The 25608-nt window shown below is 39.9% G+C and overlaps 1 pseudogene; it reads right to left on the reverse strand.

The window, feature by feature from the left end:
- The window catches only part of LOC122816178, a 243282-nt pseudogene extending 218480 nt beyond the window's left edge, over positions 1-24802 (reverse strand).
- Between the last annotated feature and the right edge of the window lie 806 nt (positions 24803-25608).

Below are 25608 nucleotides of genomic sequence, written 5' to 3' on the forward strand. Positions count from 1 at the left end.
TTAGTTGCCTTTGTCTTTGACTCATTATTGGTGGAATGGAAAATTAAGACAGTTTCCTATCTCACCTGTCTTACTTCAAACAGAGCAAATGCCAAATGTCATAACAACTTGGCAAAAAGCCCATCACAACTCAGCTAACATAATATCTATTCTTAAACCTGAAGAGACAGTAAAAATCCAGAATCCAGTTGACAAACACTTGGAAAAACAGGAAGATGTCATAATTAATCAAATATATCAAGTTCCTACACTGTTGAAAGTAAGGATACCACGAGGTTTAGACATAATTAAAGGCATTTATGCAGGGCTAGACTATTCTTATTTCAGAGCAATGAATTTTATGACAGAATGCTAGTAAGGGATATTATTTCAAAAAAAGTGAAACTGCCAAAAAATGAGTCCACTCTGGAGATGTACATTTACCCTGGTCATGATAATCTATCAGTCAATATGTCACAAGCATTACCACATCACAATGTAGCATCAGATCATGACACTAACATTGTAGACTGTTGTACTTGTTATGACCTCACCTACTACTGGTGACACTAAATATCTAAATATGATAAAATGTCAGGCAGCTATCCAGATGGAATGACTGCAGAATGTTAAAGATGAAGACTGATTACCATACCTTCCATATTTTGCAGATTTATATTGCATATTAACAACTACATTGCTTTGTTTCTGTATGCATGTTTAAACTTTGGGACTGTGTATTACATGATGTCCCTAGTACACTATAGTATATAATACTAATTATTCTCTGTATAATCTAAGCATTTAACTGAAGCTGGAGGAAGATAAGATATAGTGCAGTGCAGCTTTAGGTGTACCCATAAGGCAAATGTGTAAGCAGGATGTCACATGGTTCTGCCTTGCCTTGCTTATCATTTGCTGCTATGTTAGTAAAGCATGTGAACCTATCCAGCTTTCCTCCCTGGTATTTATATCTTGCCGCAAGTAAGTCTGAAATATGAAAGTGTGAATAAAAAAATGACAGCCCCCTATGAAAAATACTTGACTGTATGATTATTATTTTAAACAAGGTGTGCCAGTTACATATTTGTTTTAATCAGGGAGCATACTTCACAGTCCTTGACTGCTCAGTGAATGGAGTTTTTAATACATACTGTCAATGAACAAGAAGGCCCATTTAAGGGGGAAAGTGTGTGTATTTTGTTAATAAGGTGTCCTACACCTGCTCCAAGTCTGTGCACGAACACTATGAAATGCCTTGCATATCTCTCAACTTTACAGATTTTTGCAGAATGCACAGATTTTTGTCTAATTTTTTGGTCCATTTTTCATAAAATTGTGGTTTTCTGGCAAATTAGTGGCAAATCATTAAAGACTAAAGTTAGAAAATGACAGGCATTTGAGTTTCAGACTTCATACCCTTCAGAAAATTCATGCTAATGCAAAACCTGTTATTCTATCAACTTTCCAAGTTTGTAAGAGCAATATTTAAAAACTGTCCCTATTTTTGGGCCCTTGTCCCACTTTCATTTATGACTTCGTCCAGAGTTTGAGAGGTATGATTTGAAGGCCCACTAATAACATTAACACCAAAGGAATACATTGCTGGTAGTGCTTAAACAACTTAGATGAACAAATAAAATATAGTTGTGTAAGTTAAAATTACCATTACAATAAATGTTCAAATGATTACTGCTGCAATAGCTTCAGCTTTGTGGGTTATTTCCTGATTTTATATTAAAAACAAACAGCCAGACAGCTTTCAAAGCTTCAGGGCTCCTTCCACACACCCAAACTGTCAGGCAGCTTGAGATAAGCTGAATAAAAGACAAGTCTGGGCACAAAGACATTTAGATTTTTCTTGCAAGCAGAGAATGGGAGACTGAACCCTGAAAGGACAATGCTAGTAAAAACAAAGAAATAAATGTTCACACCCTGGTATAAAAATCACACCAAAAACAAGGGGGATGGAGGAAGCGACTACTGCAGTAGTGATCATTCGAACATCAACTGTTATGGTAAGTTTAACTTACACAATCATACTATGTTCATCATACTGATCACTACTGAAGTAGCCTTAACTATATGAATAGATTATCTTAGCTAACTACATTTGGAAGGTGGAAGGAGAAGAGTCCATGAGCACCTGGAAAATGGTCCAAGCAAAGCTTGATCTGGAATTACAGAAGGAATCAACCTTATAGCCCTTTGTAAAAGTATGTACAGAGGACCAAGTACCAGCTTCTAGAATACAACCTTTTCCAACAAGCTACAGATGAAACCAAGGCCCCTGAAGAGTGGGCCATGGACTCTGCCTAGAATAGTTTTGTTATGGTAAGTATAACAAAAGGTAATAGCCTTAGACAACCACTTGGAACTAGTCTGTTTTGACACAGGTTGTCCCTTTTTCTTACCTTCACTGGAAATGAACAATTGATCCAAAGATCTGAAAGATGTCATTCCGTCAAGACAGTACCAGAGGTATCTGTGGACATCCAAGGTATGCAGCATCCTTTCTCCCCCATTGTTATGTTCAGGAAAGAGAATGGGGAGATGGACAGTTTGGCTTAAAGTAAATTTGGGTACTACTTTAGGTATAAAAGAATGGTTAGTTCTCAAAGAAACCATGTCGCTATGTAAAATGATTAGGGTTAACTCACCATAAGAGCTTGCAACTCAGATACCCTTCTAGCTGAAGAGACAGCAATCAGTAACACTGTTTTACATGTTAAGAGCCTCAAGCCAGTCAGATTAACTGGTTCAGTTGGAGCAAGTGTTAGCTTCTCTAACAGAAAATTAAGATCCCAAAGAGGGGTTGTAATAAACCGAGATGCTGCCAGCCCACCTAGCTGGAATTTTGTAAATTATTATATGTCACTTGAAAATATTAATATGACTTACATAGAAATGTGACACTGCCAGCCCAGCGAGATAGAATTTTGTAAATAATTCTATGTACATTTGTGAATAGTAATATGATTTGTAAGCTTGCCTTAAAAATGTAAGAAAACTATATGTTCTGTACTGAGCACAGTGCACCCTGCTGGAAAAGAGCAGAAATGTGTATAAACTATATATCAATGCAAATGTATAGTTTCAAAGTAGAAATCGGGACATACAGAGTTAACTTGCAAAACTCTAACAAAATAAGTTGATAAGTAAAAAGTTTTACGATGTGTTATAAAGTTAGTTTATCTCAGCTAAGAGACAAGATGTCTACGCTAGGGGCTTCTTTCTATTGTCTGGAAACAGAGTTTATTACAGGTTTCCAAGGTAATTGTTTTATGACATCTAGTTTCAGCCAAGCTTCTAAGAGAGAGGTGTCAACTTCTAAAAGATAAGTATTTTTAACGGAGATCTGTTAAATCGTAAGTTCCTGCTAGCCTGTGAAACTTAGGCAGAGGTGATAAGAATAATTTAATCTGAGATGATTCAGCAGTAATGTGTATTATTAATTTAAGAACTATCTCAGAGGGACAGTGAGTACATTTTGTATTTGTCTCTGGATCTGTAAACATCCTCTTACCAGCACTTCTTGCCTTGCCTGTAAGTAAGTTATTTAGAACATAGTTTCTCTTAGAGACAGATAGGAATATAGCAAGATTAGTATAGATGTTTTCTGTATTTTATGCGAGACTGTTCTGCAATGTTGTTTTGAAGTATTTCCTGTGATTTTGAACTCTGTTATCACTGTGTTGAGTTAATGAGTATTGTCTCGTGTTTTTATTATTTAGTATTAAATATATATAACGCTTTTTAATTGTGGCTGGTTTTGTGTAGAGATATACAAGCTCAGAGGGAACTTGCATGCATTTTTGATACTGTACATGCCACTTCTAAATAGCCTTCAAGTCTTAGTCACACTTACTATTTGGATAATAGTAACATTGCACAGTAGAACTGGACACACTTTGGTAAGGGCCTTTACAGTAACTGATAAGGGTGGTTGGTGGCACGTGGTACTATCGTATAGTCTGGGCAGAAGGGGGCATAGCTGGACAACCTGTGCCAGCCTTCCCCATAAGTGTCTGCGTGTTTGTATATAAATCAAATCTCAAAGTGTGTGTGTATGTCAGCTACTTGGGCAGGGACATGAAGCACTGGTTGGACAGAGAGGGTGCAGGAGGTTTTCGCTAGACCACTCGGCTGAGATCTGAACCCTATAGCTGTGCCACTGGGGAGTCTTATTGGGGATCTGGAGAGAGAGAGAGTAACCAGCCCCAGACTGATTGCGATCTCTGTGTGCTCTTAAGGGAAATTGCACTTTACTGTGCGTGTACTGTTTATTCTCCCAATGTGCACGTCCCTCACTAGTGCTAGTGGTGAGGATTGAGGCTCTTTGATTACAGGGCTATGGTAGGGGCGTCAAAGGGGTCACCAGTTTTCTTGAGGCCTCTTATGCAAAACCTCTCTCAAGAACATTTTGACATGAGACTGTATTGAAAGAGGAGGAGGATCCATGGGCATACATGCTGAAATGGCCGAAAAATGAACCTTGATAGAAGAATAAGAAATGCCATAGGATAGTAACTCACACAAATATTGTAGAACCACAGAAGAACTATCCCTGAATGGGTGTCAGTTATGTTGTTGGCACCAACTAAAATACCTTTTCCATTTGCTTATATATAATTTTCTAATAACAGACTTACTTGCCTCCATTAGTGTCTGCTGCATGTTCTCAGTCAACAGGTGCCAAAAAGGAATCACGACCCTATCATTCAGGCAGTCAGTTGAAGTGGATTGATATCAAGGTCTATCATACACCCCTGTTTTTGTGTGAGTAGATCCAGTATATGAGGAAGCTTGTGGTAAATACCCCAGGCCATTTCCAAAAGAGGGGGGGGCAAGTTTGCCTGGGCCAGAAGTTAAGTCACCACAGTAATCTTGAGGGTTTCCTTTGGAATCTTCAGAAATACTCTGGATATTAGAGACAAGGGTGGAAAAGCATACAGGAACTTTCCTGTCCAAGGAAAAAAGAAGGCATCTGCCTTCCAGGCCTTCTTACATGGAGTCCTGGTGCAGAATCTTGCCAACTAATTATTGACAGAGAAGGTAAAGAGATCTACTTGAGGAACTCTCCACAGATGGATCAAATCTTGAAAAGCCCTGATCTAGTTTCCATTCGTGAGGGTCTGCCCTGGTCCTGTTCAGCTTATCTACCACACAGATTTGCTCTCATGGAATGTAGGATGCCTATACAGTAAGAATGTGCAATGAAGTTATATCCTAAGCTAACGTGATTGGTTAGTTTACAAAGGGGAAACAACCTGCTTCCCTCTTGCTTGCTGATGTACCAACATGACTGTGGTATTCTCTGTAACCACTTAAAGAGGTCCCAGGGACCAGAGATGGCTTAGAGAGCTGAGTGCCTTGATCAGGGCAAGCATCTTCTTGCATCTGTCCTTGGTGTCCCACACCCCCTGCAGTTTTATCCCTCTTGAAACTGCTACCCAAATAACGTCCAAAGCATCTGTGCTGACTTACTACTTTGGAGAAGAAATGGAGAAGGGGAGACCTGGATTTAAGGATATCATTTGTCTCGAACAGAGGATTTCTCTTCTGACAACCCCCAGCACTGGGATATGAAAAGATAAGATGTGTTAATGCTGGGATCAAAGAGATTTCAGATACCACTCTATCATTCTCATGGGAAACTTGACAGGGGTATCACAAGAATCACAGATGCCATGAGATCCAAAATCTTGAGGTATTCCCTCACAGTGACCAATGTCTGAGTTGAAAATCTTAGAAATAAATCCAGATAAAGATATGTTTTTTCCTGTGGAAGAAAAGATCTTTCAACTGAAGTGTCTATTTGACATCCAAGAAATACAATCCTGTGTGAAGCAGTCAAGAAAGACTTTTGAATGTTCTCACGGAATTCCAGCTTAAGAAATCTCTTACCTAAGACAGCAATTCCTGACACTTTGAAAAATACTCTGCAAAGATAAGCATGTTGTCTAAATATGGAAAATGTGGATACTCTGTAGCCTGTGATGAACTATAACTGGAGCTAGACACTTTGAACACTCTTTGGTGAAGTGGATAGTACAAATGGTAAGGCAGAGGACTGATAATGGGATCCAGGCACACGCAACCTTACGAAACATCTGAAGTCTGCATGAAGAGGGATGTCATAAACATCTTTTAAGTCTAGTGTTGCCAGGAAACATGAAAGTGGAAGAAGAGGTAACAGGTTGTGAAATTACATAATTTTGAATTTAGGCACGATCACCTCTTTTTCTTTGACACTAGGAACATCGTTGAATAAAAATGCTTCCCCACCTGGGAAGGAAGAACTGGGTCTATCACTCCTTGGTAAGGCATGCGATGAATAACAAAAAAAAAACAGTCTGATTTGCAGGGGAGGAATGACCCCTAGAAAGGAGGAATTTCATCCCACTTCCATCTGTAACCTTGATGAATGATTTTCAGACTTCATTTGTCTGAAACAATCTGTTGTCAAAGAGAAAAACGGAGATTCAGAATTTTCTGGGAAATAAAAGGGGCTGGGGTAGGAGGGGGTCACAAGGTCTCTTGAACAGTCAAACTAGTTGGATTGTCCTTGGTACTTAGAGGTTCAAGCCTTCTTTTTGGAACCCCCTTGCCATTTCTTCTTAAATGTCTGTTTAACTGTATTTCATTGAGACTGTTTATTCTATTTTTTGCCAAAACTGGATGAGGAGAAAAAAAATACTTGTTAAACTTGGAAAAGGACAGCTGAAAAATATCAGATTCCCTGGATCAGCTTGTCCCTTTCATCAAACTTTTTGATCATCTCTGCAGTGAAGGCCAAAGACTGAATCTCATTCAAGTGAGAATTTAAAATCTCATTTTAATCATCATCTGAGAGATTCCTCAAAACAGTACCAGTGGCCATAGCCCTGGAAGAAGTATAAATAGAGTCATATATGCATAGTAAACAATGAGTAGTGACCTGTGCAATAGAAGAAACTATGTTATTTAGAGCAGATTTTTCTTCACAAGAAGAAATTGCAGATAAACATTTCTCATACTTTCACAATTTGGTACAATTAAAAGTTAAGTTCTTACCATAACTACAAATCTGTGTTCTCCATTTTCATTCTTCCTCAACGTATGGGTTTGGATCCAATCCTCGGATATGACTCGGCCCCTAATTCCAGCCTTATGATCCAGCTCTTGAGCTCCTCTCTCTACCTACAATGCTCTATTGCATCCCTAAAGCCTCAGATCAAGTTTGCTACCCTATTTTCATATTAAAAACAGAGACAGAAATAGTTTGATAGAAAGACAGGGCTCCAACCTGGAACTGTAGGTTCCAGTACATCCAATAGGTTTATCCAGGAACCTGGATGGGGATGGAGGGGAGGGAAGTTGAGGAAGAATGAAAATGGACAACACAGATGCCTAATTATGGTAAGAACATAACTTTTAAATCTGATGTTGTATTTTTCATTCTTCCTCAACATTTGGGACAGAATCCCCAGCTACGCTGATCTTCGGTGGTCCTCATGGAAGGATATTCCGGAATACTGCTGAACCAAAGGCGGCTCTGTTTCTAGAAATAATGTAAAATTTGTAATGAGTAACAAAAGTATGAACACTGGACCATGTAGCTACAGCACAAATGTCATCAGTAGGTGTTCTTGACCAAAAGGCAGATGATGTGGACATGGATCTGGTTAAATGAGCCTTGGGAGGTCTAGATAATGTCATGCATTTCTGACAGTAAATCCAGAAAATACAGTCTGTTATTCATTTTGCTAAAGTGACTTTGCATACTGAATAACCTAGACTTTTTGGAGAAAAAGAAACAGAGTTAGCCTGATTTTCTGAATTGTCTTGTCCTGTGAAGAGGAAAATGTAACTGTCTGTGCACATCCAGAAGATACAGTATGTGCTCTCCTTTACTGGAAAATTTTGGAAAGAAAACTGTAAAGTAGATGAATTGGTTAATGTTATTCTCAGAGGCCACTTTTGGTAAAAAAGGAAGAGTTAATCTGTAAGCAAACCCTGTCCTTATGAAAAATTATGTAAGGAGATTTTGAAGAGAGCATGGAGTTCAGATATTTTCTTTGCAGATGATATGGCTACCAAGAAAGCTGTTTTCCATTACAGAAACGTCAGATCAGATTTAGCTGAAGGCTCAAAAAAAGAGTTCTGTGCTAGGCATTGTAGTACAACTATCAGATCCCAAGGTGGTGAGGGATCTTTTACTGGAAGCCTTACAAGAAAAATTCCTTTCATGAAAGCTTTACACAGTTTGGGTGAAGCCAGAGAAATATGTCTGTTCCCCATGTGAAAATTAGAAATCGTTGTCAATTGAAGTTTAATTATAGAGAAACTACCTCCTTCCTCAAAAGGTGCTGTCAAGAATTGGAGAACCATAGAGACTGAGGAAGAAAAAGGATCAATGTCGTTTTTCAAAGCCCAAATGCAGAATCTTTTCCATTTGCTTTTGTATACTTTTTGGTAGATTATTTTTAAGAAACCAAAATAATACCATGAACAGGGAAAGAAAGCCTGGGCTGTTTAACTATGACTGGAAGTAGAGAAACCATATGGTTAGTCTTACGGATCAAATATTGGGATGTATGATCCCTGAAGGGTGTGATAGGAGATCCAGAGTTGACTCCATTATCCATGGAGGATAACAAAGATGATACTGTAGAAAGGGGAACCATACTTGCCAAGGCCAGAAGGGGGCAATGAGGATTAATGAGCTCTTCAGCCTGCTTGCTTTCTATAAAAATTGGGAATCAGGGAAGAGGAGGGTAGGTATAAAGGAGATCCAAGGGCCAACAGTGAACTACAGCATTTGTCAGTAACTCCCCTGAGGGGGGAATCAAAGAGAAGTACCTGCTGCACTTGTTGTTGAAGGGAGTGGCAAATAGGTCACAGCAAGGTTGGCCCCAATGTTGGAAAATCTTGTCCACCACAGACTGATTGAGAGACCACTTGTGGGGCATCAGAATGGATCTGTTTAGTTTATATGCTAGCATGTTGGTTTTCCCCGGAATGTGCATCACAATTAGAAAGTGTTCTGGTGAGATTACCCATTCCCATACTCTCATAGCCTCTCTGCAAAGGGGTAAGATCGAGTTCCTCCTTGTTTGTTGATGTACCAGACTACAAACATGTTGTCGGTCTAAACTACAATAGTCCCCAATGAGAGAGTATCTTAAAATGCCTGCAAAGCTAAAAGGACCGCTCTCATCTTTAGGACATTGATATGCAACTTGGTCTCTTGGGAACCACATGCCTTGGATAGTTCTTCCTAAGAAATGCCAACCCCACCCCAAATGAGAAACATCTGATGTCACTGTGGCCATAGGGGCTGGTAGAACAAAGCGTCTGCCTAGATGTAAGCTGCCTGATTGTACCCGCCATCAGATGTGTTGTTTGCAAACTGGGGTGAGCCCGACTGGAAAAGATAAAGGTTGATAATGAATGGACCACTGGAGCTAGAGTCCACTGTAGAAGCTTGCCAAAGGAAGAAGTACAATGGCCGATGCCATGGAACCTAATGCCTGCAGTACTGATCTTGCTGGAGGAGCTGAATGACCAAAGAGAAATTGGACTTAACTTCTTATAGTGAAGATACAATGGGAAGGTAAAGAGACTATCTGTTTTTTTCATGTTTATCAAGTCACTAACACATTTTAACAACATAACTTTTTGTGTGATGAGTTTTATTTTTTTTTTAACATTCAATTTGTTTTGTTTTTTTTTTAATGAGCCCCATTACCCATTACAACTATTGGCTTATGAAAATTTTTTTTTTTTAGGATTTTTAATTTTTTTATATAAATGATATATGCATTATATTATATTATATATGATGTCTGACTCTCACTGTTTAGTGGACGAAAAGTTGCTTGTTTGCTTGAAAGCTGCTTTTTTTTGATTGATCACTGGATTGGATTAACTCTTGCTGTGTTTTTTATACCAATAAAGTGCGGTTTTTTCTCTCGCCTCCTTCTCTAATGTTTATAAGAGCACCAATGAACTCCAGGCTCTGGATTGGGATTAAGTTTCACTTGACACAATTTACAGTTATACCTAAAGAACTGCAAATCTGGAGCAAACAGTCCCTGGCTTGTAGAAGAAGATGCTTGGAGGGGGCAGTGAGGATATCGTCTAGATATGGAAACACTTGGAATCTCTTTAGTCTCAAGTGAGCTGCCACTACTGCCATGCATTTGGTAAACATCATGGGGGCTGTGGTGAGTCCAAAGCCTAGGGTTCTGAATTGATAATGACTGGCCCACAGCCGGAAACAAAGATGTCTTCTAGATCACATGTCTATTTTGATATGATAGTATGCATCCTGAAGATCTGTAGAGCACATCCAATCATCCTTGCATTGAAAGGGTAAAATGGACTGAACCATGACCATTCGGAACTTTGCTTTCTTTACGTACTGATTTAAGTTGCTTAGACCCAAAATGGGTCTGTGTTCCCCTGTTTTCTTTGACACTAAAAAGAATTGTGAATAAGTTCCGAATCCTATCTAGGCTGGAGGGACCGTTTGGATGACTCTTTTGTCTAGCAGCATTTGGTTTTCTTGTGTTGCTGCCTTCCTCTGACTGGGTGGAACATTGTGAATTTTCTTCCTTTTGCAAGATGGAAGACGGGAAAATGGTATATAATAATCTCTGGATATTATGTTTAGCACCCATGTATCGTGTTATACTTGCCCAGGTGTCTGTGTGCGAAGACAAATGACCCCTGACTGCCTCCAGAGGTGGACAGTTGGGCAGTGCTGCAGGACAGCTGAAAGGGCCTAAATGAAAAAGAATCTCTAAAGCCCTGATTCTGTGGACTTCCACTCCTTCTAGGGCGATGTCTACCATCGAAATTTCCTCCTCTGCCTCCGGAGGAATTATCATTATGTTGATCTTGTAAAGGTCCTTGAGATTTCCGGAATCACGTCTTCTTGCTGCCTATATGATTCCTAGAAAGGGTTCATTAAGCATAGAAAACTTGATTCCTATGCCAGACAGAATCTTTCCATGTTGTTCACTGCAGGTAAGTGTCCGTTTTACTGATGGCCCAAACAAGGAAGTGCCATCAAATGGGGCAGTAATAAAAGACTTCTTTAAGGTTCTGCAAAGTTACAAAGCTATATCCAGGCATGATTCTTTATGGCGATACCTGAACCTTCTGCTCATGAGGTGCCTTTAGCTGTGTGAGAGATCAGCCTCATCAAAGCACTGGATATGGACAAAAATGTGGCCAGTTGAGAGACTGTCCATTTGAAATCCTCAGCAGACATGGACTCTGATACGGTATTTGGAAGCTCCTTGGTCAAATCTCTCTGAAGCCAAGTAAAATGTTCCAGGTAATTTAGATGACATCAGGGCAACGGTTGCTGAGGCAAAAAATCACTTTCCAAACCTGTCCAATGCTCTGGACTCCCTGTTATGCAGATAGACAGCACAGCTCTGTTCTGCTTGCTCTTTCTTGGTGGCTGCCGCCACCACCATAGCATCAACCAGGACCCCTTTGCTCCAGTGTGGTCTGTCTGTTGGGGGGGGGGGCTAAAAACTTGGTGAATCTTTTACAAATAGGTTTGACAGTATGCAGTTCTTTCCAAGCCCAATGGGAAACTACATCAATAACTTTGTCCACTGGTGGAGGGGGGGTGTAACCCAAGATGTAGACAGGCAAGAACAAAAAGTCTCCAAAAACACTGATTCTTCTGGTAAGGGGGTTTGGGAAGACCAGACACTTTTCTGTTTCAGAATTTCTAAAATATCTCCAAAGGAGATATCATCTGGTAATGATCTGGGAGACCCCTTTCTTTCATCAAAATCAGTATCCTCCATGAGAGACTCCAACTGGGAGTCAATGTGTCTCCTTTTACATGTCCTCTTCAATGTACCTCCTCAGTGGGATGCTCAGGCAAGGGTCAGAAGAGAGGGGAAGTTCCTCTAATGGAATTTTCTGGGCACTAATTGGTTTTGGCTGTCCCTGTGGAATAGGCCTAAGTTACTTAGAGCTAGGAACAGATTGGGGAGAGGGAGTAGTATCAGAAGAATGAAAGGGCAATTATCTGTAGAGAGAAAAAGGCCTTTCCACCACCTCAAAAGCCAAAAGACCCAGGGAAACCCTGATTTGCCTCTTCGGAGCCGAAACTCCAGATTAAAACAGGTCTAGACCTCCCTCAGATCTGCACCTCAGGGGTGGAACTTGATCTGAATTGTCCAGAGTTGAGACTCCAAGAGGAAGGGACAGATCCAACAAAATTGGACCCCAACCTATCCCAAAGTCATCACTTCGGCTCCGAGACCCCCTTCTGATTCAATGGAATCTGAGCAGAAATAGCCAAGGATGTAGTTGGAGTGGAGGAAGAAGATTTCCTTGGATATGACACTGGACATCTCAGGGATCTTGGATCCTGAGGCTCTGAAACTGCAGGATGGATCAGGGAAGGATAGAAAATAGCTTTAGAGGTTGTTAGCATACTCACAGATCTGACAGGGGATGGAGCTGGTAAGACTGCCATCTGGAACTGAGCTCTGAGAAACTTTTGTATCATACTATCTGTGTCTGCTCCTGAAAAGCTCCTGGAGGACCTAGAAGAAGAAGTGGAAGGAGGCCTAGAGTGCTTCTCGAGGCTAGAAGGTGGGGTAGCTGACATTGGCTTAATAGTGTACTCAGGAGTAGTACTCCTATATGCAGAATCCTGCTTAGATCTGAGGGTCTAGGATCTGAGGGTGTTATTGTTGGACTAATGGTGATTACACTGGTTGATTTCTTAGGATCTGAAGTCTTCAGATCTGACTGATGAGTCTTAGGATCTAACAACATAGGATCCGATAATTTCGTTGTCTTTTTTGGACTCTCAGAGGAAGACCTGGGGACTTCAGAGGGGAGTGCTTCCTATGCTCCAAAGGACTTGCTGTGTTTGGAGGGGTTTGTGCCCCTGAAGTGGAAGTGGAAGGCAGAAGACCTCTAAGGATCAGTTTAATACATCAATCTGCTAACGCCCTAGGTTTGAAAGTGGAGCATATTTTGCATGCCATTTTCAAATGATCAACCCCTAGACAATATACGCACTCAATGTGGAATTTTATGCCCACAAGACGTTCACTTTTTGAAACCTGTGGGTTTTTCTGACATAACTGCAAGGAACCCACACTGTCTGAAAAACAGAGTTCACACTCACTGCGAAATATAGAAAAACAGAAACTAAAACAGGTTATTTTTTTTAATAGAGACTAGAAAATAGGAGAAAAGGTTCTGCTACTAACTATGGTAAGCAAGAAATACCCAAAATATGGGTAAATAGAAATACCAGTAATGGTAGTTAGGTACTACCTAAATACAGTATTGCATAAAAGGAAAGAAATGCCCTAACGCCAGAGAGAGAAACTGAGGGGAAGAATGATATACTGGAAAAGAAAACAAGATCAATATGGAAAAGGAAACAGAAAATAGCAATAAAAGTTTGGAAGTCACTAAACTAGTAATTGCTCAAGAGCTTGGAAACCTGTGCCTGTTTACAATAGCGGCAAAGAAGATCTGAGGCTGAGGCAGTTGGCTGACTATCAGGAAAACTGCAGGCAGTAAGCTACACATCCTCTAAAGCAGAAAGAACAGGAGGAATTGATGTAGGTTCTGGAAAATCATTCTGTTACAACTCAGTATTTTCTGAGGGACTGAGAAACCTCAGTGTTCTCCCACTGAAAATACTGGTACGTTCTTGCAATATTCTCAGAGAAAGAGAAACCTCCACAGGGATGTTCAGAAACTGAGGTCTCCCCTGAGTCTGAATCAGAAGACTGAGGAAAAATACCTGTAACCATGCTGGCATATTCCTGTTCATAGTCAGAATCTCAAATCTCTTCAGGAAAAGAGGAATCCCACTTTCTTTTACCAGAAACTACTTTACAAGAAGGATCAATAGCCTGAATTAAACCATGTGCCAGACCCAGTAAACTACTCCTATCCAAAGAAAATTGAAAAGGAGTAGATACATGCTTGGTTTTCTTTCTTTTTGACAGGAAAAATGGGACCAATGGTGCTGTTAAAGGCAGCAGCTGCTTCCTCAGGGACGGGCACAGCATTTTGACACAACAGGGGAAACTTTCCCTGCTCCCTCTCACAGGACTGACAGTGACTCTCCCTTGCCCATTGAAGGGATCTCAACAGCCACAGAGCACATGGCTAACTCTCGGTCTGCACCAGAGTGACCCACCTCTAGCTGAGGCAAACTGCTAGCCTGATGTGGTGGCAAAGGTAGTTTGCTTATGTTTTTTCTTTTTGTGCCTGGAAGAAGGACCGACCATGGGATCTGTAGTCTATTCCATGGTCAAGCCAAAAATGGTGCCGCCCTCCCATGGAAGATAGGCAGCAATTGCCAGTAAACACTACCAGTCCACAAAAGTTAATTTTGACAGAAAAACACAGTAAAAAGCACTTTAAAACACTATTCCAGACCCACAAAAGTAAAATAAACACAAAATTTTCCACTTTTAATCTGACGGAAAAAAACGAGGACTCCTTTTAAAATTAAATTACAGTGTTGAGACAGTCTGTTAAAACATAGCATGCCTAGCTTTCAAATAACTTTCCCACAGAAGAAAATAATAAAACATCAACAAATTTAAGAAAATGGAAGGTTTTCTCCCCCAAAGGGAATATCTGCTCAGCAAAAGAAAGCACAAGTTGACCATTGATCCTCAAAGCCTCAAAGGAGAATACTCTCGAACAGCAGTAAAACTCTGAAGGGCTTCACACCTAAACTTGTCTTTTAGTCATCTCTGCTGGAGTTGCCTGACAGTTTGGGTGCATGGAAGGTGTCCTGAAGCTTTGGAAGCTGGCAGACTGTTATATCCTTAGCATGATATAACCCATATAGCTAAGGCTAATGCAGTAATGCTCAGTATCATGAACAATTAATAATTCTCACTGTCTTTGGATATACACCAATACATTACATTTATGTAACTTATAGAAAGACACGAGTAAACAATTTGCTACTTTTGGTACATAATTCAGATGGACCCAAAAATAACATGGTGGGGCATACTCACAAGCAAACACATTATTTGTTTAACTGACTAGGACAATTTCCCCAAAACTCAATAACACAAAGGTTTTTCATGCCAATGTCATGGTGCAGAGGGATACAACCCTGACTATTACCCAGGTGGAGGTCAATTAGTGATTCACACACCTGTTGGGGCTGGTGGGGAGGAATGAGACTATACCTTACTGCCTTTTTTGGGGGAGGGCAGAATAAGTGTTGGTGGAGACAAAGCCACTCAGAACAAAAGCCAGACTACTCTTGTGGGTAAGTTTGGGAGGTGCTTCTAATTTGGAGCAGCAGTGATGATCTTAGTGCACACCTAATGTCAGGCAGTGGCTATCAATGGAAGCACCAGTATATAGGGGTAGGGCTTCCATTACAAATACAACACCTCTGTGGGCAGTTATGGTGGCTACCCAGACCATCATCCTTTCATGGCACTTGTTTTCTTCGGTAGTGTGGGGGGCATTGCTGACCCAGTGAGTTAACCTATCAGCACAATACATGCTTGAACAGATATGCTGGATTTGTTGTGGCACTGCATCACAGCAGAAAAACAATCCCCAACTTACAAAGATAAATATTCCAAATAAATAAAATGTTTTATCAACGTTGATCTGAAATAACTTAGAAAACTCACCGTCTGTGGATATGACAAAGGGCGCAGCTTGTCATAATCTTCTTGTCCAGCTGTATCCCATAAACCAAGATTGACTGGTTTCCCATCAACCATTACATTTGCAGAGTAATTGTCAAAACTAGTATTTAAGAACAAAATTAATGGTTTAGCGATTACTTACTAAAAGCTTATTTAATTCATCAACAGTGCTTCCTGCAAATTGAATTCAGTTTCTTCCAACATCTCTTCAGTTTAAAATGTCCGCAGTCAACATGTGTTGCAAATGTGCAGTTATTATGAATTAGTCTTACCAATAAGTGGTTCAGACACATGAAGCTACTTAGCAATTCACCCAGTCCTGAAACTGGCATAATCAATAAGACATTGTTCTGACAAAACTGTACTCCCTTTCTCATTGTTCATACATATATTAGTATTCTTAAGTAATTTAAGTCCCTTAACTTAATGATTTCTCTGTTCCATATGATTTCACAGTTCCATATGATTTCACAATCAAAGATCAACTATTTTCAGTAGTACTCTGACAAAGTTGCTAAAGAAATCACAAGAAGAAATGTATACTTCTAAGTTGTGGGGAGGAGTGTAAATGTGCATATTTCTGGTACTGCCCTACCTATCTGGAAGATGTTTGAGCCCCCTGAACACTTTGGATAATTTCCAGGATCCAAGTTGTGCTCATATCCCATCACAGTACCTATACTATCCACATTAACTTGAAGCTGAATGATCCCTGGTCTGGCACCTATGTCTCTAGTAGACAGAGGCAGCCTATAAACACTTGACCACTCATGCCCAAGCCTTAACATACCCCTTAAGATACATTTGGGAAGGATGGGAATTGTTAGCCTAATAATTACCTATGAATCTATAATGGAAATTCTAACGGTTTAAGAAAGGAGAAATGAAATATGGGAATACATAAACAAAACTCGTACTGTCTCTATATACATCTTCATGCGTGTTAGGAAACGTCATTTTACAGGTTTAAAATGTCTCCTCCTACAGTTTTAATAACACAAAAAATGCAAATGTCTTATTGATAATACTGAAGGTGTGCACATACCATGCAGGCTGCAAACTAATGCAAGTAGAAGACTTATATTACTGCTCTATGAAATGTTTTAGACATTGTTCAATTCTTATCTAAGTGTGTTAAAAAATCAAATTACTGCCAAAGACAAGGTATGGTGTCACGAAGGTATCCTGAGTTAGCAGGCTTCCAAAGTGAAGCACTGAAGCTAAACAAAGCTTCGGTAACTGGAGTAAAAATCACACTGATGCAAGTAAATAATAGATGAAAGCCGTTAGTTTTAATGAATCAAACCAGAAAGGTAAAAAGCAAAACCAATAATGTAAAACGCTCCCAAGTGCGTTTTTCGTTCAAGTCACTGCTTGAACTTCCTCAGACTTACAACAATATTCAAACCAAATGTTTCTTAAATACTCTAATTAATTAGATTAGGTAATAAGTTAATTAATTGGTTAAAAACAATTTTACAGGAACAAAGCTGAAGGACAACCTTCACATACGCTAAAACCAAGTACTAAAAAAATAGCAAATAATAAATGAATAATAATCATCATAAATAGTAATAAATCATAAATCATAATGAATCAACCACTCAACGGACCTAAGCTAATAAAAGGGGTTAAATTGTCAGTTAAAGTTGTCACACGTATAAAAAATGATAATAAATGAAAAATAATAAAGAAAAATATATATATAAAATATCAAGAAATGTGCAGAAACATATCTACTGATAAAATATTACACCAAATACACAAGGCCTGTTGTTATCCACAGTAATGAAAATAGAAATGATGACAGTAATGAGTTTGTCAAATGAATGACATGGGAAATGTGGGGAACAGAAACATAAGTAAACTAACATCCAGTTACATGTTGTTTTGTGTATACAATATATATACAAGTCATTCATGTATGTATAAAAAAATAAAAAAATAAAAAAAAAATATATATATATGTGTGTATAAATATATCTTACACATAAGATGAAAATAGATAAAATAAAAGTAAAAATGTAAAAATGTAAATATATATGCTGTATGTGTAATATTGTATGTTAGATTACAATGAAAGTTAGATGTTAAATATTAGATTTGAAATGTACTGTATCTTAACGTCTCTAAATATGTGGAATAGAGGTCGTATTCCCTACAGGATTCTACTCCACTATTACTAATATGTTAAAAATAACAAATAAAAATTAATAAAGGGCGTTTTTTTTTGGCTATATACCCAAGCAGAGCTCCACGAGGTCCTGCAGAGGGGTCCTGGCTACAGAGAACTGAAAGAAGCGACCACTTTCCTGATTTAAGTACTTTTTGGCTTTTTTTATCTGCATTGTCCTCTCTGGCTTTCATTTAATAAGATACAACTGTTTTTGTGTTTTTTCTGCTGTATTCTAAAGTATCTGCACTTAAAAGTAGCATTTTGGTCGACTCTGGTCGAATATTACTGTTTTTTTTGCTAATTTAATTGCTGAGGCTGCTCACTAAAGTGTGCTAGCCTGTGTTAATCGATTTTACTGTTTGCCTAACTGCATTTCTGTGTTCTTTTCTAAAAAAACAAAAAACAAAAAAAATACTCCTTGTTTTCCCGCCTTTGCTCGACTAGTTAAGACCAGTATACAGGCTTTGCTGTATTCTGGGCTGTGTGTAGTTCCTGTGTTGGCCATTGCCTTACTTGGATAGAAGGAAGTTTCTGAGCTCACCAGTGGGAGTGGGGAGCCTTGAGCAGCCTATCTGTCCCTGGGGGAAGTGATCTCAGCACTTGAGCTGTAATTCATTGGTTGCCTTGGACCATTTCCAGCTCTTTTCAAGTTCCCTGTATAAAAATCCGCCTCAGGGCGTTTTTTTGGCTATATACCCAAGCAGAGCTCCACGTGGTCCTGCAGAGGGGTCCTGGCTACAGAGAACTGAAAGAAGCGACCACTTTCCTGATTTAAGTACTTTTTGGCTTTTTTTATCTGCATTGTCCTCTCTGGCTTTCATTTAATAAGATACAACTGTTTTGTGTTTTTTCTGCTGCATTCTAAAGTATCTGCACTTAAAAGTAGCATTTTGGTCGACTCTGGTCGAATACTACTGTTTTTTTTGCTAATTTAATTGCTGAGGCTGCTCACTAAAGTGTGCTAGCCTGTGTTAATCGATTTTACTGTTTGCCTAACTGCATTTCTGTGTTCTTTTCTAAAAACAAAAAAAAAAAATACTCCTTGTTTTCCCGCCTTTGCTCGACTAGTTAAGACCAGTATACAGGCTTTGCTGTATTCTGGGCTGTGTGTAGTTCCTGTGTTGGCCATTGCCTTACTTGGATAGAAGGAAGTTTCTGAGCTCACCAGTGGGAGTGGGGAGCCTTGAGCAGCCTATCTGTCCCTGGGGAAGTGATCTCAGCACTTGAGCTGTAATTCATTGGTTGCCTTGGACCATTTCCAGCTCTTTTCAAGTTCCCTGTATAAAAATCCACCTCAGGGCGTTTTGCGGGCACCTAAGCGCAACAGCGGTTATACAGGTGTAAACTATTCTATACAGGTTTTAACTTTTCTGGCTCCGCCAAGTCTGCTCTTCAATTTTTCCCTTAGAAGCTCTACTCAGTCTATCTAGCTGTATATATTAGCACTTGTTTTGAACTTCTATCCTTAGCAAGCACTCATAATAAAACCAAGCACTCTTACCCTAAAGTAAGCACCACAGGCATCCACTACCCCTGTGAATACCCACTTCCCTTAAAGGCACAACACTCCTTATAATATTCTAGTATGTGTGGTAGACCACTAGCATCCTCTCTTGTTCAGCTGGTTAATCTGGGAATCTTAAGACAATGTTACAATTGTCTCATGTACACAGACAACCCTCTCCTCCTTCCTACTAACACATATACTTGTGAGAGATGCAACTATATAGCCAGACTGGAGGCTGAACTCTCTCAACTCAGGACTGGCAAGACCAGTCAGGAAGAGATGGTACCCACACCCAAAGCAAAACCAGTCACACATATAACCACCACCAATGCAAACCAAACACATAAAAACACAAAGACATACTCGGAGGCTCTTGTAAAGAACTTACCAAAACAACAGAGGCCTCCAAAGCAGACACCCAGAAATACACCCCACAAAACACAACACCTACAACACATACCTCAAGCAACAGGTGTGTCACACAATCACAGCCCCTAAGGCAAAATACTATGCCAGAGACATTAGTAATAGGTGACTCTATAGTCAGACACACCGATGTTCCACTTACCAGGCTGAATAAGGAGAGGGTAGCGCTGAGCTGCCTATCGGGGCTAGGATCCGCCACATTACACACGCACTCAGGTCACTCCAAAGCAAGTACAAATATGATTCAGTCATTGTCCATGCGGGTGTGAATGACCTGAGACGTACCTCCCTGGACTACATGAAAAGAGACATTGAGGAGCTCTCCGATTATGTAGCCCAGACTGGTATGACCCTGACCCTGAGCAGCATCCTGCCTTCGCCAAGAATGATGCCTCAGTACAAAGACAAAATGATCATTTTTAACAATTGGCTTAATCACTGGTGTCATTCTAGGGGATCCAATGTCTGTCAGCCTGGGATGATATGCTGGACAAGCCACGTTGCTTCAAGGGATGGCTTGCACCTGTCACCACTGGGCTTCCGGATACTGGCCAAGGCTCTTGCCACCCCCATAGTGCCTTTTTTAGGCAATGCTCAAAGGACAAATCAACCTCCATAAAAAACAAAAATGGAAAAAAATTAAGGGTAATGCTGCTCAATGCCAGAAGTCTAAATCTCAAGATGCAGGCACTCGAAGCACTTCTCAGTATGGAGAACATCGATGTCTGTGCAGTAACTGAAACCTGGTTCAAGGCTCCTGAGAGCACTCCAGCTACCAGGCTATACCTCATATCATGCGTTTCGGCCTCAAGTTCCAGGCCGAACCACAAAGGAGTGTCCATTTTCATAAAGGACACCTACACCTCTCGATTGGTGGCTACTCATGAAGCATCAGAAACCATACAAGTTTTACTCACCATAGGCAAAACTGCCATACAACTGGTCGCATGTTATAGAACACCCTCCCAATCCCAGGAATCCCATCAAGCATTCCTGAAAACACTGGAGGATATGAATGTCACACCAAACACCATCATATTGGGTGACTTCAATTACTAACATAGACTGGGCCCACTATTCTAGCCCTAACACCCTGGCCCAAAGATTCTTGGAATTCATAAACTCAAATGCTATGGAGCAACTGGTCACCTCTCCTATGAGGAGAGATAATATACTTGACCTGATTATCACAAACATGGGGTCCAAATGCTCCGCACCGGATATAAATCCCTCACTAGTAAGATCTGATCATAAACTGATCACGTTGGATGTACATATCCCACCCCCAGATCAAAAGACTACAGTGAAAAACTTTTCAAAAGCTGACTTTGCGCTCCTTAAGTCAGAAATGATATCCTTTAAGCCTACTGGGTTAATGGAAACCACATCCCAAAATGCTGAATCCTTCACAAAAGCCTTCTACGGACATCTCCAGGAATGCATGGATCAGGCAATCCCAACTAAAACCAAGACCCTCTCCACCAAGGGAAAACGCCCAGTTTGGTGGACCCCGGCTATAAACAAACTGTACAACAAAAGAAGGAAGCTACTGCAGGACAGAGCCAAATCCCACAAGGGAAAGGCTTCCCTGATCAGCACAAGTAAAAAACTACGCTCTCTCATAAAACATCTAAAGCAAACTTTGAGAAAAAGATTGCCAAGGATACCAAAGACAATCACAAAGCCTTCTTCAATTATGTCAGAACCTTGGGAGGAAATTCTCAGATATGCTCTGAGCTAGTACACAATGACAAAAAATTCACTGACCCTACTGACATTGCCAACATTCTGGCAGATAGGTTCAGTGCAAATTTCTCCCCTCCCTCACCCCGTAAAGATGAAGTAACTATCCCTGCTGAATGTAACCTACCTGTCATCACAGACACACAGGTGAAATCAGCACTCAACAAGGCAAAAAACACAGCATCTATGGGACCCGATGGTATTCCCGGTTGCGTGTTACGTGAACTCCAAGATGAACTAAACCCGCCCCTAAGAACTCTATTCAATCTTAGCCTCACTACAGGATATGTACCTGAACACTGGCGCACAGCAACAGTGGTCCCACTCCACAAAGGGGAAATTCTACTGACCCAGGTAACTACCGCCCCATAAGTTTGACCAGCCTGATCTGTAAGGCTATGGAAAGAATCATCATGGAACTCATAAATGGCGACATTGGGGATCTGCAGACCCTTGATCCCACACAGTTCGGTTTTGTAAAGGCAGATCCTGCCTCTTAAACCTGGTTGACTTCTTTGAGACAGTCACTAGTGCCATCGATGAGGGCAAGGCTGTCCACACAGCCTATTTGGACTTGGCTAAGGCCTTTGACACAATACCACACTCTGGCATCATTGACAAGCTCAGCAGCCTAAATGTAAATCCATATGTCACAAGATGGGTAGCAAATTGGCTAAAAACAGAACCCATAAGGTTAAAATTGCTGGAGCCATGTCAGACTCAAAACCCGTCACAAGTGGTGTCCCACAGGGCTCAGTCTTGGGTCCACTCCTATTCGGCATTTATTTCTCAGATGTGAAAGCAAATATGGAAAGATTATGGCTGACAAAGTTTGCAGATGACTGCAAACTGGGTGCCATAGTGGATTCACCTGCCGACACACACATCCTACAGAAAGGTCTCACTGAAACGGACAACTGGTGCCGGAATCATGGCCTGAAACTTAACGCCAAAAAATGTATAGTCATCCCCTTTGGGAAAAACAAAGTACCCACAAACTATCACGTAGACAATAACCCACTGAATACAGAAGATGTAATCAGAGACCTGGGGACTCAAGTCGATAGTGACCTCTCCTTTGACAACCATGTTGCCAAAGTGGTCAGAAAGACTTTCTACCTTGCCCATCTCATCATGAAGGATTCTCATCCAGATCAAAGGAGGTCATTGTACCTCTGTATTCCTCCCTTGTCAGGCCCATGATTGAATATAATGCTCCATTTGGGATGTATCTCACCCGGCACATGCAACAACTGGAAAGACCCCAGAAGTACCTCACCAAGAGGATCATAGGTCTAAAACATGTGCCTTATCCAGCTAGATTAAAGAAACTCCAGCTTTATTCAGTAGCATACCACCTGCTCAGAGGTGATTTGTGCCTAACATACAGGGCCATGTCCAACCAGGAATTGATGGGCATGCTCCATCTCAAAAAATCCAAATCCACCAGAACCACACGAGCTAAAGATTTCAACCTCTGCACAAATATGAATAGGACATGCTGGAGGGGTAGATTCATAACACAGAGGTTACCCATACTCTGGAACAAAATCCCAGTTCACGTGAGACAGAGCCCTTCATTGGCACTGTTCAAGAAAAATCTCGATGCATGGATGGGAGATCGCAAGTTTACGTGACCTCAGTGTCACTACTAGACAGAGGTATAGTTTACTAAATAATGGGGTTCCACATGTGTCACTACTAGAGAGGCGCAACTATATAGTATGGGGTGGCGTAAAGCCACATCACTGTTGGCTAGGCTTATAAATGCCCCCGGGCAGATAGCCTAGTACACTACTATGAAACTATGAAACTATGAAGTAAAAATCATTAAAAAAATATGTATATATGTGTACATTTATACGTATATTTTATGTATTTTATATTTATATTGAAAACTGTGACAAAAGTGGACACCATGTGTCTGTATATACAATAAAATGTAATGAAATATAATGGAGTATGTTAATGAAATATAAGACCTGTAGTAAATAACCAAGTCAGGGACCTTAAGTGAAACATTCAAACTCAAGGTACCACACTATAGTGTACATCAACTAAGTGTTAATTGTGCAAGGGAAACTAATCTATCTTAGTAAACAATTCAATTTAAGGATGCACATAATTGAGTAATATTCATTAAGGCCAGGTGCTTTGTATGCTGTCAAACGTAACTGCCAACATAATTCCTTCTTCTCTAACTGTAGTTTCAGAAGGCTGTCATTAACACAGTTAGTTTGGTCAGACATAATTTGGTCAATCACCATGAAGTCATCAGATATCATTATTTCTATTTTCATTACTGTGGACAACAACAGGCCTTGTGTATTTGGTGTAATATTTTACCAGTAGATATGTTTCTGCACATTTCTTCATATTTTATATATATATTTTTCTTTATTATTTTTCATTTATTATCATTTTTTATACATGTGACAACTTTAACTGACAATTTAACCCCTTTTATTAGCTTAGGTCCGTTGAGTGGTTGATTCATTATGATTTATGATTTATTACTATTTATGATGATTATTATTCATTCATTATTTGCTATTTTTTTAGTACTTGGTTTTAGCGTATGTGAAGGTTGTCCTTCAGCTTTGTTCCTGTAAAATTGTTTTTAACCAATTAATTAACTTATTACCTAATCTAATTAATTAGAGTATTTAAGAAACATTTGGTTTGAATATTGTTGTAAGTCTGAGGAAGTTCAAGCAGTGACTTGAACGAAAAACGCACTTGGGAGCGTTTTACATTATTGGTTTTGCTTTTTACCTTTCTGGTTTGATTCATTAAAACTAACGGCTTTCATCTATTATTTACTTGCATCAGTGTGATTTTTACTCCAGTTACCGAAGCTTCGTTTAGCTTCAGTGCTTCACTTTGGAAGCCTGCTAACTCAGGATACCTTCGTGACACCATACCTTGTCTTTGGCAGTGTTTTGTAACAATTTTCGTTCTTTTGGTTCTTAAAAAATCAAATTAAACAAAAGAATGAACATTCTCTACTCTAATAATTTACCTCTGCAAATGCCTTTATACATCTAGTCATAGCCCCTCCACAAAAAACAGCATGATACTTACACTGTAGGGATGTATTCACCAGGAAATGCATTTGTCGTGTAACTGATCAGGAGGCAGGTTTTACCTACAGCACTGTAAATGAAGAATGCAGAAAGAAAAAACATGAGTTTAAAATGTTTGCTTTCTGATATAGCTGCAATCAAATATCAGTCACCATACAGAAAAATACTTAAACTTTAATACAGCATTCAAAAAAGCCAACATTCTAAACTTTAAGCGTGAGCTGCTTTCAAGGCTTGAATGAAAACAGACGTGGGAGGTACAAGGTGGGTTAAGACAACAAACATACTAAATAGATGATAGTTGGATGAAGGACAGCAGGAATAAACAGCTACAAAATTATATTCTTGGAATGACCTGCAGTGAGTTGGGGGAATTAGTCAACCACGTTGAAAAAAATAAGTTGTCTTACCATAACGTTCCATCTGTGCTGTTGATCTTCACTTATTCTTGATTGTGGGTTTGGGTCAGTATCTCGGAACCGACTCAGCCATTATTCCAGCTCGCACCTTCCAAAAACACTCGAGCTTAGCTTTTACCCATAATGCTCCTCTGAGGATTACCTTAGACTGAGTTTGCACAACACAGTGAAAGACAGTAATAACAGATCAAAGACCATATCTGTATTCACAAAAGGGAAACACAATCTATTGGGATAGATCCATTCCACCAAGAAACCCGAAAGGGAGGGGGAAGGATGGTAGGAATGTCAAGGATAAGTGAAGATCGACAACATAGATGGAATGTTATGGTAAGACATAACTTCTTTATCTGATGTTGTCAGTCTTCACTTAATCCTTGACTGTGGGACAGAGTTCCCAGCTATCTAAATCTTGGGAGGTCTCACAAAAGTATATTCCTGAGCACCATCGAGCCAAATACCCTGGTAGCTGCACTTTCCTTTTGTTATAAATGAAGGTTATACAGTCCTTGAGCCATTTAGCTAGAGTAACCTTAGAAACTAGTTTGCCTAGAGTAGCAGAAGAGAATGAAACAAACAACTGACCAGA

This window comes from Protopterus annectens, chromosome 12.part0 (assembly GCF_019279795.1).
Source record: "Protopterus annectens isolate FY-2018-M chromosome 12.part0, PAN1.0, whole genome shotgun sequence".
Lineage (NCBI taxonomy): Eukaryota > Metazoa > Chordata > Ceratodontiformes > Protopteridae > Protopterus > Protopterus annectens.